Here is a 14360-nt window from a genome sequence, read left to right on the forward strand (position 1 = left end):
AACTTTTTTTTATCTCCGGGCTGACTTTCCCGAATTTCATCATAGATTGACGGTCTGCTTAACAAGGCACTCAAGATCTTCTTAACTTCTCCTTGTTCCAATACCTCCAAATTCATCTTTTGGAATTTCGCACACAATTGATCTAGTAGAATCATTGCATTAATTGCATGACTGGACTTCCTACTTAATGCATCAGCTATAACATTCGCTTTCCCTTCATGATACTGAATCTCCAAATCATAATCCTTAATCAACTCCAACCATCGTCGTTGTCTCATGTTCAACTCCTTTTGAGTGAATATGTACTTCAAACTCTTGTGATCGGTGTAAATCCTACATGTTACTCCGTACAAGTAGTGTCTCCAAATCTTTAATGCAAACACAATTGCGGCTAACTCCAAGTCATGGGTAGGGTAATTCACCTCATAAGGCTTCAATTGTCTCGAGGCATAAGCAATCACCTTTCGATTTTGCATCTACACACAACCTAACCCAAACTTTGACGCATCACTAAACACCTCATATTGCTCACTTCCATCAGGCAGGGCTAACACAGGTGCCGTAGTCAACTTCTCTTTTAATATCTGAAAAGCCTTCTCACACTCCGTAGTCCACTCATACTTACATTCTTTCCTCATTAGGCTCGTCATAGGCCTTGCAATTCTCAAGAAATCCTTAACAAATCTTCTATAGTAACCTGCTAACCCAACAAAACTCCGTACATCTGACACACTCCTCAGGGTCGGCCATTCACTCACAGCCTTTACCTTTGCTGGTGTAGGGAATAATTTCAAGCGTTAACTTCTAGCTTGAACCCCACTGTGATCATACACTAAAGTATGGTGGCGTCCAAAAGGGAAGAAGATAGAGCAAAATAGTCGCCAAAAAGTTTTAAGAACTTGTAAGCCGTTCACAGGGTGAAGGTTACACCCCTTAACGATCCAAGAGATCATCAACTCCATAAGGACTTGAACCAAATAAGGGTTCGGGGATGAAGGTACAAATCCAACCTAAAAGAGATTGAACCTGCCCTAATAATAGCCCTCTACTTTATTCTGATTGTACTCATGTGCGCTTTCTGACTAACATGCAATCAATAGGATTAACCCTAAACCTGTTTATCTATGTTGGTTGAATATAAATGCACAAATAAATCTATTATTGGCGCTCACTTGAATTATAATCAAATTAACTCTAAACAAGATTATTAAATATCTTATTAAGCGTGATTACAAGTACCAATTCCCTTTAAACATTCATAAAAGGTGTGATCAAGCAATGACAATAAATATAATATATATCAAGCAACATAATAATAATAATCAATATCATGATAATAAAATTATAATCATCAAAATAATAATAATAATCATAATAATAATCGTCATAAATTATAACAATTATAATCATAATTATGTTCATGTTAATATTAAAGCAGAATAATAGCAAGATCCTAGGCATGATACTAACAAGATTAATAACAAATTTTAGCATGTCACTAAGCAATAAAAATCAAATCTTTAACCCTAACATGATACTAACAATCATAAATATTAGGAAGAGAATAGGAAGCATTGCAACAATCATATTTAATATTAAAATTACCCTAGACATGATACTAGGAATATCATAATAACAATTTAAACATGATTTCTACATCATAACATCAATAAAAACCATTAAAACACTTACTTTGATGCCTCGTACCTCTTTCTAATAACAAAATACACACGTTAGTAACTTCAAGGAAAATAATAAACCAAAATAATTAAATTAAATAATTGAAATAGAGATTTGGGACCAAACCCTCAGAAATTAAACCTTTCACGTCTAGGGCGAAGGCAACTTCGAATATGGCTAGGTGTTTCTAGATCTTGTGAATGCGAAATTTTGTATGAAAAAGCAAGTTTAGAGAAAGAGAAAAAGAGAGAGATGATGAATGATTAAAACAAAATGAGAGAATTAATGATTGCGAATGAAAACTGGTTGTAGGTGATTATAATTGAAAAGCTGGTTGTAGGTTGTTGATGAATGAAAACGGAGTTTTTAATACGTTATTTATAGAGAAATCAGCCAAAAAGATAAAATTAACAAAACAGAGCATTAGCGCAACTAAAACAGAGCTGGCGCCAACGCAAGCTGATTGGCGCCAGGCGCCAACACTAGCGCCAGGCGCCAATGCCAGCGCCAGGTGCCAGGCCTAGCGTCAGGCGCTAGTCCTGTTTTTGACGCGTTTTCTAAAATCTGATAAATTTTGCCGTACAAGAGGATAAAATCGTATCTTTTCCTTCAAAATGCTCTTTGATTTTAATTAAAACTCTGAAAAGTCAACAAAAGTCAATTTATCAATGCTAATTGAATTAGGAATGAAAAGAACCTTCTAGAAGAATCTAGAAGACTAAAACCATTCCTAATTGCATTAGGAATAATAAAATCATATTAGGCCCTCCCCTAAATCATTGGGCCGTATATAAGGCTCAAACCGGGCCCAGTTTAGTAAATTGGCCATAAATTCCTCAATATTCATCGGAATTGGGCTTATAATATATCGTTGGAAAGCTCTTGTCAAGCCCCATCCAACTACACTACTATTGGACCCATATTATGGACCAACCAATCTGGATTGGCTGTTTTCTTAAAATAAGTTTTCAAAAAACAGAGAGAAGAGAAAAGAAATTAAAACTATCCGCAACACTAGACTTTCCACACTTTCACTTCATTCGATTATGATTCGACGCGAAAGGTACTCATCACCGGGTTTGGTTTTGGGGAGACACAAATGGGTGTCTACAGAAGCCCCCACTTTGATTGAGTTTGGAGAAACACGAGTTTCAAAAACAAAAGTTAAAGTATCGATAGGGACGGAAAATGACTCTTGTAACGCCGGTACCTGCAAACTAGCGTTAGTTAAACAGATAAAAGTGTTAAGAAATGCGTATCTTACACCGTCGAGCACACTCCTCTAAAAGTAACCGATTGTTTTGATGACTCCCTGCAAGCTAGAGAATGCCATCCCGCTTGAAAACTGTTACGCCTGTAACTGCTTCCAATATAGAAGATTTATTCGCCTGAAACGATCCTCCTCCGCTTTGATAATATTCCACATCCAAGGGAATACTATCGAAGATTGCTTCTCCTGAACCAATCCTCTGTTGTTTGTGAAAACTCTCCACAATCTAGGGAACGCGACCTTGTTGTTTCAATGTTCACTCGTCTCTTCTTTTTAATATGTTCACGCGTCTCTGAATAAAGAGCTTCTTTATTATATTCCTTTTTAATATGAACTTCTGAATGATGTGTCCACGCGTCTCTGAACGAAGAGCTTGATAATAGGATGCCCACGCGTCTCTGAGCGAATGAGCATGAAAATAGGAGATCTTTGATGATATGTCCACGCATCTCTGAACAAAAGAGCTTTTGAATGATATGCCCACGCGTCTCTGGAGCAAAAGAGCTTGACGATTTGTCCACGCGTCTCTGAACAAAGAGCTTGAAAGAAATGTCCACGCGTCTCTGAACAAAGAGCTTTTGATGATATGTCCACGCGTCTCTGAACAAAGAGCTTTTGATGATATGTCCACGCGTCTCTGGACAAAGAGCTTTGATGATATGTCCACGCATCTCTGAACAAAGAGCTTTGATACTTGAATGTTTGTTGCGATAATATTCTGAAGAAAAATTTTCGAAGACAAACGTTTGTCGATCTCTAAAGCTCGCCTGAACTTTGATTCCACTAAAACCAGTATGTCGGTGTTTCCTTGATGAGCCAATTCTTAGGCGCTTTAAGCTAAGTGAGACGATCTTTCATCAGGTTGACCACTTGTTGTGATTGTAATCAAACTGACTACTTAATCATGTCAAATTGCTCATAGGGGCTAACTGGCGTACCAATGAACCCGAAATTGTTGTATGAGGTCGAAATCACCTTTATGAGAGGCTTCGATCTCTGTCGCTGCTGAAATATTTCTGGCGCCAAGAATTGACTCTGTCGCCGAACACTGTGATAAGGTCTTCCCTATTCTACTGCACCTGTATTTATTTTTTACTATAGAACTTTGCCAATCTCTTTGATTATATTAGGGTTGACCTAAGGTTTAATGTCGCTTGACTCATCGACTTGACACGACTCAAGGCATAAACTTGACTCGATATGATTGACTGACTCGAGGTTGACTCGACTCGAAGTGTTTGACACATGTGACTCATGACCCGTGTGTGCATGGTGTTGATTCAATGTAACTCAAAAAATGCAAAAAAAGCAAAAAAATTTCTGTCATTTTTGTGGAGGGTACCGACTTTCTCTCGAAAAAGAAAGACACGAAAAAGAATCGAAGTGAAGTTTGAAGATGCATGTTGAATGAGCTTAGTGAAATGTTGTTTGATACTATCTCTCAAGGTGCAAGGATTAATCCATCCTAGGCTATCTCAATGGTTGACTCCATGATGAAAGTATTTGGGTAACTTAGGCACGGAGGCTAAGCACTTCATACTTCGTGATGCAATGACAATTATGAGTGATTTTGACAAAGCATGCTTCAGCGTTAAGATTTCATGACAAAGGGTTCCTAAGGGAAATATATTTGGTCATGTATGTGTGATGTGTGTGATAGTGACACTAAATCTAGGCCGCAAGAGCTAAGTGTTGAAAGATATTATTTGTTAAAAGAGTCAAATTGTAGTGACTCTTAGGCTAGGTAAGCTAATGATATATGGATCAAGCCCCCAAGTCTAGCTCTAAGTGAATAGGGATGAGCACAGGAGATCCCTTGATATGATCATGATGTGAGTGTGTGAATGTGAATATGGATGCATGTTTATTACGGCCGCACCTCGATGTGAAGTTGCCTACGTATCCGTTAGGAATCAGGCCGAACGTAGCTCTAGCCGAACCTCGCACAAGTGTGTGTATATCTCAAAAAGGTCTTTTTATGGGTTGTAACGTGGTTAGGCTAAAGGTTTGAAGAAGAAGGGGATAAAGGCTCAAGACCCTAGATAAGCCCCCAAGGTGTGCAACCTCGCTTTTGATTCTTTATATTTTCTTGCTTGAGGTTTCTACTCTTTTTTTAGCTCTCTTTTTTTTGCTTTATTTATTTTATTTTTAATAAGTGTGGGCAATCCCGATCATGCGGTCTATCACTCACTTGGAATTCATGTTTCTCAGGCACGGTACCGAGCACTCGATAAGAGACGCAATCTGAGACGTGTTCTTATCGAAGATATTTTCATATCAAAGACATTGGAACACTTGCCCTTTTGTACACTCTTATTTATTTGTTTGCTTTTGCTTATCTTTGCTATTTTAGTCTTTTGAATCACTCAAGCTTTTGTTCTTTTTTAGAATTTCATAAGTTACACACCATCCCATCCCAAGGTTAGGTAGATGTAGGTTGAAAAAAGAAAGGTCTATCGTTAGACGAGGCTCAAAGTGGTTTATGAAGAAAGGATTGTAAATTTGAAAGGTGAAAGGAGATATGATGTGGCTACAAGGGGTGCCTCAAATCATTGGTATACCTTGTGCTTAGTTTGACATGGATTTTTTATTTTGTATGTTTTTTTTTTGCAATGCAATGAAATGATCATATGTAAGAAAATAAATACTCATTTTATTAAAGGAAAATAAATAATGATCCTACAAAATAAATCTAAGGAGAATAAAAGGTGCCTATGCTAGACTTATTGGGGAGAGGGTAAATAAAAAAGAAATAGAAAAAAGAGGTCACGAAATCTTGTCGTTGAAGCTCGCCTCTTGTCGTGTTTGCTTTATCATCACTCGCTCTTCTTGTAAACTAGAGGTATGGGAAGCTTGTTATTATCAATCAAACGTTGGATATCCTCCTTTAGCTTCCAACAGCTCTCAGTAGCATGAGCCCTACCTTGATGGTACTTGCAGTGTTCGTTTGGATTCCAACTAGGCAATCTTTTCTTGAGTGGGGGATCTTTAATAGGTCCAATGGGAGTAATGATTCCCTTGGCATGGAGTCGATCGAAAGCATCATCGTAGCTAATTCCAATAGGGGTAAATTCCCTTTTCTGTTGCTTTCCATTACCCATGGCTAGGATCTCACTAAGGTCGAAAGTACCAACACTATTACTAGAGTAGGTGTTTCCGGAAGAAGAAGGATAGTCGTTCTTCTTCCCTTTACAACCACTGTTACTATTGTTACTAATCTTGGCCTTCTTGTCGCTCGGAGGAACATGAAGGAGATTTGAATCAATGAAGTCTTGAACACGATCCTTGAAAGCGAGACACTTTTCAGTAGTGTGACTGCGACCTCCATGGTATCGACAATAGGAATTTGGATCCCAATTGGGAAAACGTTTTTCAGGTGGAGGGTCTTGACCTTGATCGTGAAGACAGTCAAAAGCTTCATTGTAAGTCATTCCTATTGGTGTGTATTCTTCAATGGTCCCTTTTTCCTGTGGCTTAGGAGCATTGAGTTCTTCATTAAATTCTTGGCGATAATTTTGTTCAATGGCCATCACCCGATTTGCTAGTCCTTCTACCACATTCAAGAGCATGGCAATGACATCTTGTAGTTTTCGAACGTCCTCTTTTAGACTTGACGAGTCTTCCTTGGTATTATCTAAGAAAAGAATTCCATCCTCCTCAATTATGGCCACTTCATCGAGAGAGGTCATATAAGCTGTCTCGATCATGGGCTCTCCTACAGGTGTGATAAGAAGTGATGGATCGAAGGATGCTTGGTCATCTTTGATGGCTAGAATCTCGGAAGTTTCACTGTTATCGATCAGATCTTGAATAGCTTCTTTGAGTTTCCAACATTCCTCAATGTCGTGACCCTTTCCTTGATGATATTTGCAGTGATTATTAGGGTCCTACTTAGGTGGCCTGGCTTCTGAAATTGGATCTTCGATGGGCTCTATGGGCATGACTAGTCCTTTGTGGTGTAACTTCTCGAAAGTTGTTTCATAACTCATACCAAGTGGAGTGAACACTCTTTTTGATCTTTGGATTCGTGGTTTAGAGGCGTTTGTGGCATGTACTTCATTAATAGGAGAGGAAGAAGAAGGATGGTCGTTCTTCTTTCCTCTCGCACTATTATCTTTCAGAAGGTTATCTTCAATGTCAATGCCTATATTATAGACAGCTTTGAAAGTATTTAAATTGTGTTGGTACTTTAAGTTCCTTGAATACTTCCCTTGGAGATTCTTGATAAACATCCTCACAGATTCTTTTTCGGTAGGAGCCTTGACCATATTAGCAGAAGTTTCCCTCCATTTATTGAAGAAAGACGTGAACCCTTCGTTTCCTTTTTGTTTTAACATCTCAAGTTGTCTGTGGTCTGTTTCGTCTTGAATGTTGCACTTATATCTATCTATGAAAGAGTTTGTTATCGACTCCCAAGAAGAGGTTTTTTCTTTCTCGAGAGAAAAGAACCATTGTTGACAAACGGTTTCGAGAGTTAGTGGGAACAGAGAGGGGAAAACCTTCTTATCGATACCCTTAATGTTCATTATGGTTTCGAAAGCTCTTAGATGGAAGTAAGGGTTATCTGTGGCCTAGAATTTAGGGATGTCAGTGGCGTTGAAATTATGTTGAAGAAGTTCCTTGTCCATCTGTTGTTGCTTCACGGGATCATTGATCTTGAGTGTGAGGAGCTTCAGTGTCTCAGTCATGGTAACCAATTGGTTCCTATGCTCATTGACTTCCTCTTGAGTTGCCATTATCTTTTTAGCCTTCCTCTTTTGACGAATTGGTTTATCAAAAAGTGAGACTTGAATAAAGAGGTTGTCCTTGATTAATCGCCCTTCTCTCCTCGACCAAGTACTGTGGAAACAGAATTTGGGGATATTCATTATTAATTATTTGACTCAAACTTTATTCAACATGCAATGGAAGGAGGAAGTGAAGAATGATTGGAATAGAATGTGAAGGAAAATGATGTAGATGGAGGGATATGAAGAATTAGAAATAGAATGTACCCCCAACTCAAATGACGGAAAAGACCGACTCATGCATGAACCTAAGACATGGTCATGGTGACATATACTCAAAGTGTGTGCCAAGACTAGTGAGTGTAGGTGATATGTTAAGACTCGTGTCATGACCATGTGGCTAGACTATGCGACTTAGACTCAATTAATGACTCGACAAGGCATGATTGACAGCGAAAATTAACCGAATTAATTAGTAAACTGGTTAATTAGACACTAGGTGATGACTCGACCAATAACCCGAACTGTCGGCCAAACGACAGGACTGGCGTCGCAATGTGTAGTGTAGCGCCAGACGACAGAGTTGTCGCCAGGCGCCACACTCCACAGAGTGGCGCTACAGTCCAGACTTTGGCGCCAATACTGGAGCTTCGATCTGGGACTGTTTTCGGTGTTATTAATCAACAGGGGTATGCCTAAAGTCGTACTAGGTCAATTCTGATTGATAAATTAGACTTTATTGACTCAAATTAATTAATTAATTAATTAATTAGGCAAAGTTCTTTAAGTCATTAATTTATTTAATCTCAACACAAGTCAAATAAACGGTTAAGGAAACATATATATGCACAACAAATAATGCACAATTACTCAAGTAGGCACAATATGATGCAATGAGTTTGCAACCTAACCATGGCTCTAGTTCTCTAAAGTTCGGGATATGGTTTAGTCAAATAGGGTCCATGGTTAATTTTCCGGATGCACCGCGTGGAAGCCTAACCGGGAAGGGTTGGCGCGAGTGGATGGGACACCGTGAGTTTTAGAAAAACTCGCTTCCATGGTTTGGTGAATTCAACATTCTCGGGTGTACCCTTTGTTGCACAGAGCGTTCAATCAGGTAGATAGAGCATGAATTCCTAGAGGGTTATGTCCATATGAAGAACACATATGGGTTTCACAAAAGTGAGAAAAAATTCAATTAGGAAGTAGGATCGAGCAAACAATGCGAAAAACTGGTCGAAATTAGAACGCATATTTCTGGCTTGGTATTGGAGGAATTTGGGGCTAGCAAACAGAGACTGGCGCCAGGTTTTAGCTGTAGCGCCTGGCGCCAATGCTGGCGTCTGGCACAACAGTTAAAAGTCTAGCGCCAATGCTCTGGCCCCTGGCGCTAATTCCTACATGCCTTAGCAGCTTTCTGTGCTCGATAAAATTTTTCAGTTTCGCGCAGTGTTATTTCGGTCCTAGTTGTGAAAGATATTTCTAAAATTTCCTACGTGTAAAATCCTATGTTTTTAACTCATTACGGATGGTCTTTCCAATGAGATATTTTTAATGCATATGAAAATAACAATAATGTTAATCAAAATTACGCACATGAAATACTTAGAACGTTTCGAGTCTCATTTACTCATTCTAAATCATTGCCGAAACAAATTCAGGAATTAAAGAAGAAATCCGCCCCAATGGAGTCGCCAAAAACTGTAGGGAATAATTTCAAGCGTTAACCCCTAGCTTGAACCCCACTGTGATCATACACTAAAGTACGGTGGCGTCCAAAAGGGAAGAAGATAGAACAAAAGAGTCGCCAACAAGTTTTAGGAACTTGTAAACCGTTCACAGGGTGAAAGTTACACCCCTTAACGATCCAAGAGATCGTCAACTCCATAAGGTCTTGAACAAAATAAGGTTCGAGGATGAAGGTACAAATCCAACCTAAAAGACATTGAACCTGCCCTAATAATAGGCCTCTACTTTATTCTGATCGTATTCATGTGCGCTTTCTGACTAACATGCAATCAATAGGATTAACCCTAAACCTGTTTATCTATGTTGGTTGAATATAAATGCACAAATAAATCTATTATTGGCAATCACTTGAATTATAATCAAATTAACCCTAAACAAGATTATTAAATATCTTATTAAGCGTGATTACAAGTACCAATTCCCTTTAAACATTCATAAAAGGTGTGATCAAGCAATGACAATAAATATAATATATATCAAGCAACATAATAATAATCAATATCATGATAATAAAATGATAATCATCAAAATAATAATAATAATCATAATAATAATCGTCATAAATTATAACAATTATAATCATAGTTATGTTCATGTTAATATTAAAGCATGATACTAACAAGATTAATAACAAATCCTAGCATGTCACTAAGCAATAAAAACCAAATCTTTAACCCTAACATGATACTAACAATCATAAATATTAGGAAGAGAATATGAAGCATTGCAACAATCATATTTAATATTAAAATTACCCTAGACATGATACTAGGAATATCATAATAACAAATTTAAACATGATTTCTACATCTTTCTAATAAACCACTTACTTTGATGCCTCGTACCTCTTTCTAATAACAAAATACACACGTTAGTAACTTCAAGGAAAATAATAAACCAAAACAATTAAATTAAATAATTGAAATAGAGATTTGAGACCAAACCCTCAGAAATTAAACCTTTCACGTCTAGGGCGAAGGCAACTTCGAATATGGCTAGGTGTTTCTAGATCTTGTGTGTAACACCCCATCCTTTTGGAACTGGAAGCGTTAGCGGAATTACGCTTGAACGGGAGGCTACTTAACTTCGATTAGAAAATTCAAGCTTAACCTAGGTCTAAAAGTCAAATTTAACTTATTCACACATCCAAATTTAAGTTGTTTAAGCTAAGCGCAAACTATGTGAACAAAAGAAAATAGCGAACAAACGAACTTTAACATGGACAAATCAATTACATTCAAAAGCCAAGGGCAGAACAACCCTTATCGGCCAAACTAGACTAAATTCAAAATAATTAAACAGTCAACTAACAACAAAGACATACAAGCCTAAAAGTTAGGTTCTAAACTCTCAATCCCCAACCCAGCGTCACAGATATCAAATAAACAAATGAAACCTGCAAATTATAACAACGTTCCACCATTAGTGGGGAGCAACTAGCAGTTCCCCCTAAAATCAGAAATAGAAGATCTTAGACTTAAATTAACATAAAGAAACCATAACCACAATCAACTTGAAAACTCAAATGAAATCACTTAAAACCATTAAACCATACAAACAATGAAATATTTCAAAATAAACTTAGAACAGAAATATCAATATTAAATCACTCAATTTCAATCATAATAATATATAGACTTCAAATAAGTAATAATTTAATAATATAAATATTTCAAACCCAAAACCTTCAAAACAGTAGAACTGGCATGGAGGGAACGCTAGTGGCCTCGCAATCCACTTCCGAAGTTTTGTCAGGATGAACCCCCGGTCATCTCGCAGAGACCGTGTCTAAGATTGGCCAACTCCCGGTTATGGGTAGATGCCTATAAGGTCTTACACACCCCCAGACGACAACAATTAACCCAGATTGAGCTACCTAAGACTCGCAATCCAGGTAGTTAGCATGTTCATTAACCATCGGGAAGCAACTCGGCCTCACACCCGACTATGGCCCCACACACAATTCAAAAACTACTTAAAATAGATAATACAATATATTTCACTTGGAAATCTGCAGAGAAGCCAAAAATGGTCTTACACTCAATTCAAACTGCATAAGAAAATCATATTTCTTAAATTCAATTGAAACTCCCTTTCAAAACACACTTCAACTTAATAAAACACAAAAGGTATCGTCTGAGTTTGGGAATATAATTAATTATCGAAATTTAACAATTAAGTGCATTCACAACTCTTGGCGAAGTGATGCTAAAGACAGTGTTATCCTTCTCTAAAGCATTACGACGTCGACAATACAATTACAACCCACACATATCCAAACACACATAGAAATATTTCACTTTAGGGGTTTATAATACCCAAAAATTCACAAATCACTTATTAACATATAAATTAAACTAACATATAATAGTTATAATAAAAATCCCATAAATTCATTTTATTAAACAACAAATCCAAACTAGAATTTCATAAAACAACCAAAACAGGACAGCAACAAGTAACTCCGAAAATCATCATAAAAACCCAACCAAACATGCTTAAAATGCAAAATAAAAATTTAGGCATATACATACACTCATTAGGCATCATATAAAACCATTTTGGACTTATAATTCAAAAGAGAACATGCCAAATTAAAGTCATATTTACAGCAGTCCCTACACTAATGTACAACAGTACCAATTATACCAAATCACCCAAAAACCCACCTTAAACATGAAACTAAGCTTAGCCCATTATAGTACAAACTCTAAAAACATAATAGAACCGAATGAACTTCAGGTTAAGCATGAAAATTGAGCAAAACATATACATAACCACCTCTATTTACGTCACTCATAACTGATGTGGCAGCATTGCGTATGTGTAATTATATCACTTTAAAACAAACCAAAGCTCATAATTTAACTTAGCCCAACAATATACAATACCATAAAACATACTAGGACATAATAGGCACAAGTTTGAACATAACAAAATTAAGCAATTCACTCCCGAATTTACTATTTTCGTACAGCTCCCAACCCTGAACATACAGCAGACCTCAACCTCAATCTAGGGCACGAAATCATACCAAAACTTGCCCCTTAACATGACTCTATAAATTAGGGATGTTCCTTACATGATACTAACAGTAGTAGGGCAGAAATCATGGTAAAACCTTCCATAAACATGCTGTAAACACTCAAACATGGCAGCACTCATAATCAGATTTTAAAGCCCAAAAAATCATATAAAGACCTAATAAAACATCATGATAATATCATACAACAACTAGGCTTTTGTACCAAATAAATCCAAGCATGAAAAACATGATTTAGACCCATAAAACTCAATTAAATTCAAACGAAATTCTGTCATAGAACCATGTACGAAAATCAGAAAATAAACCAACCCTAATCATGATTTCTAACCTATTAATCCAACCCTAAAACCTAGCATTTCTAACCTAAGAGAAGAAAGGCTAGTTACCTTGAATGGAGAGCATAAAAAATCAGTTTAAGAAGAGCAAAGAGAAGATCCACGAGATCAGACCACCCACGCGTAAGATCACGCCCAAAACAACCCTCTAAAAACCCTTGTTATTCTTCCAATTTTGATCCTTCAAAAGGGGATGAATATGGCACGAATTAGGAACCATTGGTAGCAGCAACTAGGGTTCAAATCACCCTTGACTTACCCCTTGAATTCAAGAAAATATTGAAGAGAAAAGGAGGAGTTGTGCTGCGTTCTTTTGTGATGGGGAAAACAAATATTTGAACGTAAAAGTGATGGGGAATGAGGAGTCTTTTGGGCAGCCTTCATTAGAGCTTTGATTGACCATTAAGACAAACTCAAGAGGGGGTTACTAGGGTGAAAAATATCAGCCTCTTGCCCTTTGATTGCTGCCGTGAGAATCATTAGGAATGGGCTCAAATTGAGCTTACGAAAAGGCCATACAAAGCTAGGATTCAAGGCTTCCCTTTTGGGCTTGATTGAATAATTAGTTGAGGCTTAAGAATGGGATAAGGAAAGCTAATAAACAAGTCTATATTAAACAATTTAGTCATGAAAGTGTTAAGGCGATACCCGACTAATAAACAAAGTCTAGCTGGCCTGAAACTAGACTAGGAAAGGGATGTAACGAGAAGCGATTTGAAAGTATGTTTTTACAATAAAAAAAAACAATAATATAGGTTACATTATTGATAACTCAATAATAATATAAATAGTAATTACAATAATAATAATGAAAACAATAATTTAAATCACGAAACAAAAATATATATAAAGTTCATATTTTACAGAAAAGCAATATAAAGAGGCGATATACGAAACCAATAATATTATTAATTTATAATGACCCAATTAATAAAAGGAAATTATAATGAGTTTTATAAATATAAATTAAAGAATAGTTTGTAAACAATATCAATTCGATAATCAAGTCGACGGAATCACCCAATACAACTTTATACATCGATATTGATACGATTGAACGTAAAACATCTTTAAAATCATAGAATCATTTTATACCTATCAAATTGGCACTTCAGTCAAGGAATCACCCATGATGACCCGTATCAATTGTGATAAGTTAAATATTGAAATTACATAATTTTTATAGAAACACTTACTGAATTGATGCTTAAGCTTAAGGAATCACCCTTTAAAGCTAATATCAATTCAGATAAGTCAAATACAGTTTGAAATGATTAAAACTCAAATATAGAACCCTTTTAAATAATAACTTTCAAACATCTTCTCAAAATATTATAATTAGAGTCTGAAAAGGTTGGAATGACCTTTAAAACAAAGAACGGTCTTAATAATTAAATTAGCATTTTAATTTAGAAATTGAGATTTAAATTAAAAATTAGGCTTTATAGGTTGAAACACACACAAAATAATGGTTCGAAAATACGGGGTGTTACATTGTGAATGCGGAATTTTGTATGAAAAAGTAAGTTTAGAGAATGAGAGAATGAGAGAGA

This window comes from Chenopodium album, chromosome 3 (genome assembly GCF_948465745.1).
Source record: "Chenopodium album chromosome 3, dcCheAlbu1.1, whole genome shotgun sequence".
Classification (NCBI taxonomy): Eukaryota; Viridiplantae; Streptophyta; class Magnoliopsida; order Caryophyllales; family Amaranthaceae; genus Chenopodium; species Chenopodium album.